General features: G+C 39.7%; 1 protein-coding gene across 1 annotated transcript in view; it reads right to left on the bottom strand.

The window, feature by feature from the left end:
- The window catches only part of cald1a (caldesmon 1a), a 65,659-nt gene extending 61,853 nt beyond the window's left edge, over positions 1–3,806 (bottom strand). The window contains exon 1 of the mRNA XM_013908794.1: positions 3,687–3,806. The gene's annotated coding sequence lies outside the window, so the exon portion shown is untranslated. The remainder of the gene's footprint in view (positions 1–3,686) is intronic.
- Positions 3,807–8,146: the final 4,340 nt, after the last annotated feature.

Raw genomic sequence — 8,146 nt, forward strand, 5'->3', positions numbered from 1 at the left:
CCCATCCTACTCCTGCTGTTGTCCAGAAGACGAACTTAAAACCTTCACTGACTTTTTCCCCCCCAAAGCAAGTGGTGCTCACACTAATGACAAGGACAACACTGATAAAACAGAAAGTGCTCATTTCGCTTGCGGTTCCCCAGCATAGCAGGGCTGCCTTTCTATCTCATGCCATATTCTTACAACAAACAAATCTGCATGAAATTAAGCCAGCAGGCAAAAACACTCGAGCACAGGAAACATGCTTGACATAGTTTCACTGGTCCGTTATGAGAAGAAACCAGAAAATAGCTCTGGCACCTGCTGTGCAGAAACAATGTATGTTTGGACTGACGTGTCTTCATGTTTGGAAAGTGTACCACATGGGGAGTTTGGGTAAAAATAAAAGAAAAAGAGAAAAGAATGGTCTGATCATTTGTGTTTGAAATTTGCCTCTGTCAGTTTTCCACTCTATTCAAATTTCAGCAGTGCTAAGAAACTACTGCCTTGCAAGGGAAACTCTGGATTCTTGCTTTGGAATATGATGCTGTGGTGGATTATGAGTATCTAGCATTAGACTTCAACAAAGCAGCCACATATATTACATTCATGTAAACAAATAATTAGCATTTCTTGATTTTAGTGAGAATAAGGCACAATAATCAGCAAACGTCTTGAGTTAAATCAGCAAGAAAAGAAAAATGGGATGAAAAATGAGATGGAGAGAGTGAGCGGGAGCCAGGATACAGTAACTAGAAGCCTTTCACCGCACTGTGCAGCTCAGAGCCAGACTCCGGAAATGCATGGCAGTGTTCCCTACATCCTGCCTGCCCAGCCCTAACCCTGGCCCTCGCCCACACTGCCAAACCCATGTTATCACTCTGTGCAATTACCTCCACATTCTTCTGCACCCATATCATATCGTTCCAATTATAAATCCATACAGAGCACCACATTTCCAGTGTATGGCTTGCAGTCTGATGTGTGCTCTGTTTAAATATGTGTGTGACAGTGTGAACATGCATGCAAAAACCTTACTTTGGCAGTTGTCAGGAAGCACTTTAAAAACAAAGTGGCTCAACTGATCGAACAAAAAATTAAAAAAGCATGATTCGGCGACACGTATATAAACAGAGATGCATAGAGACAAACAACAAAAAAACACCCTAAACATTTGATCTTAACAGTGAGGGGTTGAGGGCTGTATGTTATGATGTGTTGGAAATAGTATGATGTGGGCTGTGTGGGCTCATTGCAAATTAACACATCTGAGTGGTTTGAGTGATCATCTTCATCCAGTAATTAAACCCTTCTAACCTGATAAGAATACTCTCTACTGTGATGACAACAAGCCAATCACAAAGCACAAAGGAGCTTTATTAAAAACAACACAAGCTTTGTTTAATGAGTATAAAAATGGCCTTCAGAGCCAGCGGAGGTATCACAATCTTAAACCTATGTCAGAGATTGTAAGGCTGTAAGTAATTTATGCATAATAAAAAAAGACAGTAGATATAATTATGTAAACATTTAAATAGATACACATTGTTCGATCAGATCGATAGTTTAACAAGCTTTTTAGCAAGCTAGAAATTGCGGATAAATATTTACATAGTAGGATAAAAGCAAAGGCAGCATAAAACATGGACATAGCCTCAAGGTCAGAAAAATTACGCTGATATGGAAGTGCCTTAAAACGGCATTTTATCTCCAGGTCACCAGATGGCGATATCTGTGGTTGCAAAAAACCCTCTGGTCCTATAAAAGTCTAACCAAATAAAATATCTGTCTTAATCTCTTTAAACAGTTTTCTGTTGAGTTCTATGAGCTGAGTCTCTCATTTTGAATCATACTGAATAAAAAAAAGATCGGCTTCTTCCTGTTAAAAGGAAGTTTTTTCTTTCCACTGTTGCCAAGTGCTTGCTCATAGGGCATTGTGAGGGTTTTTTCTGTATTAATGTAGGGTTTTTACCTTAAGTATAAGTTTCTGTGATTTAGTGCTATACAAAGTGAATTAAATTAAATTAAATTAAACTGAATTGAAGTAACAGGTAAATAATGATACAACTGACTATATAAGTAAATAGGTGCACAGTTTGTCAGGGTCTGTTCTGTATGTCTGCTTCTTGGGTCCAACACACCAGTAATCATGACACAACAAAAAGTAACAGATAAATAGTACAAATATAAAAAGGAAAGGATGAATTGTTAAATGGTTAGCTAAAAGAAATATATAGTTACATAGTTTCTAAGAAGTAGTATTTGAAATAAATAAATAGCTGTAAGGAATGGATAAGTAATGGATAAATAGAGATACAGTTACCTAAAAGAAATTGTTAATTACAAAAGTAATGGCTAGACTGTGGTATGGTGATCAAAGGTGTTAACTGTATTCCACAGATGAAAAATTTAAATGGACACAAAGGGAACATTAAATGAATGGCTGCTACAGATACCCTGAGATGGCTGTGGGGTGCATAAGGTTGGAACTACTGTATTAGAAGTGTGTTATTCATTGCATTCCTGAGGCTATTCCAGTCATCTGTCATCAGGTTGCTCCTGCACCTTATAAGGAGCAGGAGGGCATTCTCCACTTGTTTTCCAAACACTGCGCAACTTATCGGATACAGTTTCATGGACAATTACTGTGCTGTCTGTTTCCTGAAAGTATTTAAAATGGAAAAAAACCCCAAAACCTTACAGATCAACCTTTTGCAGTTCCCTCCACCCTCTTACACTTACCATGCTTCTATTTCACAGATACTACTACGTAATAAAGCTGAGATCAAAAGACTTTATGCCCAAACTGAAGTACAATGAGAGCCGAAGAGAGTTTTTTTTTGACTCCGGCGTGGTAGGATTGCAGAGAATGTCATACCTTGAGAAGAGAATTCATTTTTGAGTAAGAAGGCCTGCCCTCTGAAAGACTGCCCTGTGGCTTTGTCTGCAGGAGATGCTGGACGTCTTTAAGACTCAAGCATTAATTTAAAAAAAAGAAATTTAAAATCTTATGTTCAGATTTGATCTTTTGAAGGGCATTTGTTGAGCTGGCATCTATACAAAGTTAGGATAACTGCCCTTATCCTAGCTCTGCACACTTTACGAATGCCTTTCTAAACTAAGGGTGAAAACCACAACCTTCCTTTAGTGTCTGGAGGATGCTGTTGACAGAGAGTCAACATCAACAGGCCAAAAAGTAGAGCAACTTTTTCTTCAAACCAAAAAAAAAAAAAACTTCCACCAGGCTGCACTGAGTGGCTACTTTGGCGATGAGAAACTTGCCCACCCCTCCTTCTTCCTACTGCCCCTTCATACTTTGTTCGCTAAAGAATCAGAAGGCGTGAGCGCGCATTGCAAGAGCGTGCATACGGTATGCTTTTCTTTATGCATCCCCACAATAAAAACACATTTTTAAAAAAGCTCTCTGGGCCTGCAGCTGGGAATCATGACGTCACCATGCCTTTAGTGAACCAGCAGCGTGAAACGCGCACAAAAGAGGGAGCGGCTCCCAGCCAAGAAATTCCGAAAAGTAAAATCAGCAGCCCATGCGCACAGCAGACATCCAAGTATGATAATCTGCCATCGTAACGCGGCCTATTGCATCATTGTTTTTTGTTTGTTTTTTTTTACGTCATCTTTAACTTTCCACCCACAAAAGGTCTGATATCGTCTGTAAAAGTTCAAAGTTGTTGTCTTTTTGCGCTTACCTGTTGATCACGACGGGACAAAGTAGAGCTCTAGAGTCGAGTGAGAGGAGTGGAGAGGAGAGGAGGGAGCCTAGTCTGCAGTCGGGTCCTCCACTACACTCAATGATAAAACCAAACTCAAAGCCCGCTCAAGCCCCTCCCACCTTTTTAAGACATACAGTACACATCTACCCTTGGCTGCATTGTACGCTTCGGTCTGTTCTTGTAGCGCCGAGACCGAGTCCAAAGTGAAAAACTCAGCTCTCCTAAGAGCTCGTGCAAAACTCCCAACATCTAGAGTGACTCTGGGCAGAAAATGCACACTTTTGGGGGGAGAAAGCCTTCTGGGATAAATAAAGTGTCAACAGAGATCGCATGAGATGTTTATCTTGGACAAAAAAGGGGCTCACGGTGCAGACCAGCAGGCCCCAAAGACTGCATAATGTGTTGGCAACTGAGTTATAGAGTTCCTTTAACTGCTCACCATTATGTGAGCCATCATAACATGACAAATAACCACAGTTATCAAATTATATAACTGCTCAAGACATTCATTTATGCAGTGACTCTGAAAAGCCATGTGGGCTAAGTAAAATGAATATCTCATTAGCTAATGTTGCCAAGCTATTGACATGCATATGAGTCTTAGTGGGAATCCAATTTTCCTTTGATACTCACTCACTCTAGCAAGAATTATTTCTTTTTACAGATATAAAAATGTCCCTGTCCATTAGAATGAAGTTTTTTCCTACCAGTTTAAACAAACTCTTGGCTATAATTTAGCAAGATTTTGTCATTTGCACTGATAATGACTTCTCTATACTGTCTATATGTATATACACTCATCAGACAGTTTATTAGGTACACATTAATAGTAACAGGTTGGACCTCTTTTGCCTTCAGATTCAGAAAGATGCTAGAAATATTCCTCACATATTTTGGTCCATATTGACACAACAGTTTTACACAGTTCCTGCAGATTTCTCATTCTAAGACATCCCAAAGGTACTCTAACAAGCTGAGAACTGGTGACTTTGGAGGCCATTTCAATATAGTGAATTCATTGTCATGTTCAAGAAACCACTTTAGCATGATTTGATCGTAGTGAAACGGTACGTTATCCTGCTGGAAGCAGCCATCAGAAAGTGTGTGCACTGTGGTCATAAAGAGACATGGTCAGCAACAATATTCAGATATGATGCGCTGCTATGTTGGTACTAAGGGGCCAAGAAAATATCCCCCACATCATTCAACCCCAACTAACCTGAACTGTTGCTACAAGGCAGGGTGGATCCATGCTTTCTTGTTGTTTATGGTGAACGAGTGGCACCTGATGTGGTCCTCAATGGTCATGCACCATTGTTTTAGTGCATGATGCTCTTCTGCATACCTTCGCTGTAATGAGTGGTTATTTGACTTCTCTGGCATTTTCACCCAGAGAACTGCTCCTCACTGGATATTTTATCTTTTTGCAACCAATCCCAGTGGAAGAACAGTTTCTGAAACACTCATACCAGCTCATCTGGCACTAACAACAACGCCACGTTTAAAGTAACTTAAATCACCTTTCTTCCCCATTCTGATACTCACTTTGAATCTCAGCTGCTTGAGATGGTCTTGACCATGTTTACATACCTAAATGACCTAAGCTACTGTATTATATAATGAGCAGATGTATAGGTGTACCTAATAAAGTGACAGCTAAATGTGTATATTCAGCAGGGTGTGTTCAAATGATGGAGGATATATGATCAGGTCTCTTCTGTGAAATGCTCAGACAGTAAAATACAGAAACAGATTCACAAGTAGGCTACGTTCAGTATGTCAGCATCTCTTAGCTTGCAAGCATGCTAATTCTTGGGTAAAATGTACAGTACACAGAGGTCAGTTGAACAGAATCAACTTTTTGGGATCACCTTGGAAGAGGTTTTATAACATAATCTCTTAATTTTGTGTGGAAACCACAAAATTCCCAGAAAGAGAACAACAAAAAACAAACAAACCCCAAAACACTTGACCTTTATCTTCAATAGAAACTACAGCTCTTACATTACTCTCTGTGTCAGCCCTTACACGAGATGATTAACGGATCAAGAGAATTGCAGAAGTGAAGTTTCTCGTTTGATTCTCTCCACCAAAAGCACCACAGCTATTTCTGACCACGTGTCTGTCAGCAATTTCAGGATACAGAGAGTTAGGAGATGACAAACACAATAGCAGCAGTGTTCTACTTTCTACTGTGAAACAGCAGCACGCAGACACTGCTCGGCTTTGTCCCCCCCCCCCTCCCTTAAAACAATGATGCTCAGAACAAAGAGTGAACTTAAGAGCATTAGGCAACTGGTGCAGAAATGAGCACCATATGCGCCGGTGCTCTTTTGCATGTGCTCTTTAAAGATAAAGCGAAAGAAATGCGCTCTGCTGATTGTGTACACGTGCAAACGCAGTTGTGAGTAAGTGTGCGTGTGTGCTGACATAACGAGGAGAGAGAGGAGGGTTAGAAGGCCATTCCGCTAAACAAATCTGAAAATGTGTTTATGTTAATTTCTTTGAAAAATGATGTATTTAAAGATAAACCTGTCATTCTTCATCTTGCGTGTTTCTTTTTTCGACTTTTATTCCTCATCCAGTTTGCAAACAACAGCTGCCTCAGAAACCTCCATTACCCTGAGTTGAATCACGTCACGGCATAATTTGATTGCCAAAAATGATGCTGTGGTTTGGGCACGTTTATAGTTAGCGCAATGCCCACATACTCAGGGCCTGTGATGCCTTTGCTATATTTACATTATGAGCTCACCTGTTTACCTCAGCCACACACTTCAGTTTGAGCTGTGCCTCCTCAGTGGAGGTAGACAGAATGATCTTTAGTATTGATACCAACGCTGGTACTGGTATCAGACTGAAAGCAGCGCGATAAGATTCAGACTTTGTTTCTATACTCTAAGTTCAGTATGTAGCCCACTGATTTGTGTTGAATGAATAACTTCTTGGAAATGAAAAAAAATATACCTCACACACTTTGAAAAAACGTTTTTGTGTTGACTGTCACGTCTTTTTGATTTGTAGCCTGTAGCACATTTAAACAACAGAAGCTCTTTAGAGACAGGCACAGCTCTTCAAAAAAACCCAAGTTATATAAAAAGCTGAAATGTGTATTTTACTGTGTTAGTGCTCATCAATGTGTTCAGAATTTGCAAATTGATGACAATTCATTTCATAAGTCATGACACACAAATCTCTGCTCGATATGCTGCCTTTATAGGTTAAAAGTATCGGTATTGCAATACTGTCCCTGTATTCACTTGTATCAGATCAAACCCAAAATTTGCAGTAATACCTGTGCACTATTCCTCAGGACCTTTTGGCTTCGTGCGTCCTAACTGAGTTTCCCTACTACGACCTAATGAAATCATCGCTCAATAAGTCTTGTGTATGCCAGAAGAGGCAGCACTGAGCATGTAGAGACGAACCTGGGAAGAAAACATTGCGACTCTAGGCTGTTTTGCTTTCTGCGAGCCGTTTGCAGCTGCTGTCAAGGATTCATAGATCTTTGGCGCCTCAGGCCAGAGAGGTTCACGTTGCCAAAAATCTGACATGTATACCTTCAAAATGTTACATCAGCTAAAACACCTCAGAAGCAATTATAAAGGTTCTAACACTGCATTGCTTTCAACAAACCCCTGACATTTCCCCCATTTCATCATATTGTTTTAAATTAGATGAAAGAGTGCGTTGCCATCTTGTGTGAAACTGACGTTCCAGAGGTGAAGGTAGAAGTCGTGGAAAAGCGCAATTGTTAATGATGTCATCACGCTGTTTGAGAAGAAAGTAATACCATTAGTGTCAGACATCAACTTCATATGGATTAATTCATACAGCAGCCCTTGCTCCGACTATGTATGTATGATGGATGATTGGTATCTGAGATGTCTTGGAGGCTCAGCTGGTCGATGTGCATATCAAATACCTGCAGTATCTTGAGTAAAACCCAGCACTTTTATCATTCCGATCATTTTCCTGTTCCTTCTTGTGTCTCTGCTGTGTAATATCAAAGACAAAAATGCCAACAAAAGACGGACCCCTGCAGAAGCAAACAGCTGGATTATTTCCCTTGTGCGTGGCTCTTATTTGCATTAATACTACCTTTGGACTGCAATATTCTGAGGATAAACAGAAAGGTTTTCATAAGATTGAAATAAGGTACTTATCTATTGGGACATTTTTCTCCAATAGATTCTTATTTTAAGAAGGTACAGAAAGTCAAATATTTCGACACACCTTGTAGTATACTGCAATGTACATACATACATACATACATGTTATCTAATATCTTGATTTCTAAGAGTAAATTCATAAACCAGTTGATCCGATATATTATTAATGCACTATTTGGCATAAAATCTAAAGTACACCAAATATCACTACCACATAATTGTCAGATAATATTCATATACAGGGAGTGCAGAATTATTAGGCAA

Source organism: Pundamilia nyererei, unplaced genomic scaffold (assembly GCF_000239375.1).
Source record: "Pundamilia nyererei isolate P.nyererei 1_Seehausen unplaced genomic scaffold, PunNye1.0 scaffold00014, whole genome shotgun sequence".
Taxonomy (NCBI): domain Eukaryota; kingdom Metazoa; phylum Chordata; class Actinopteri; order Cichliformes; family Cichlidae; genus Pundamilia; species Pundamilia nyererei.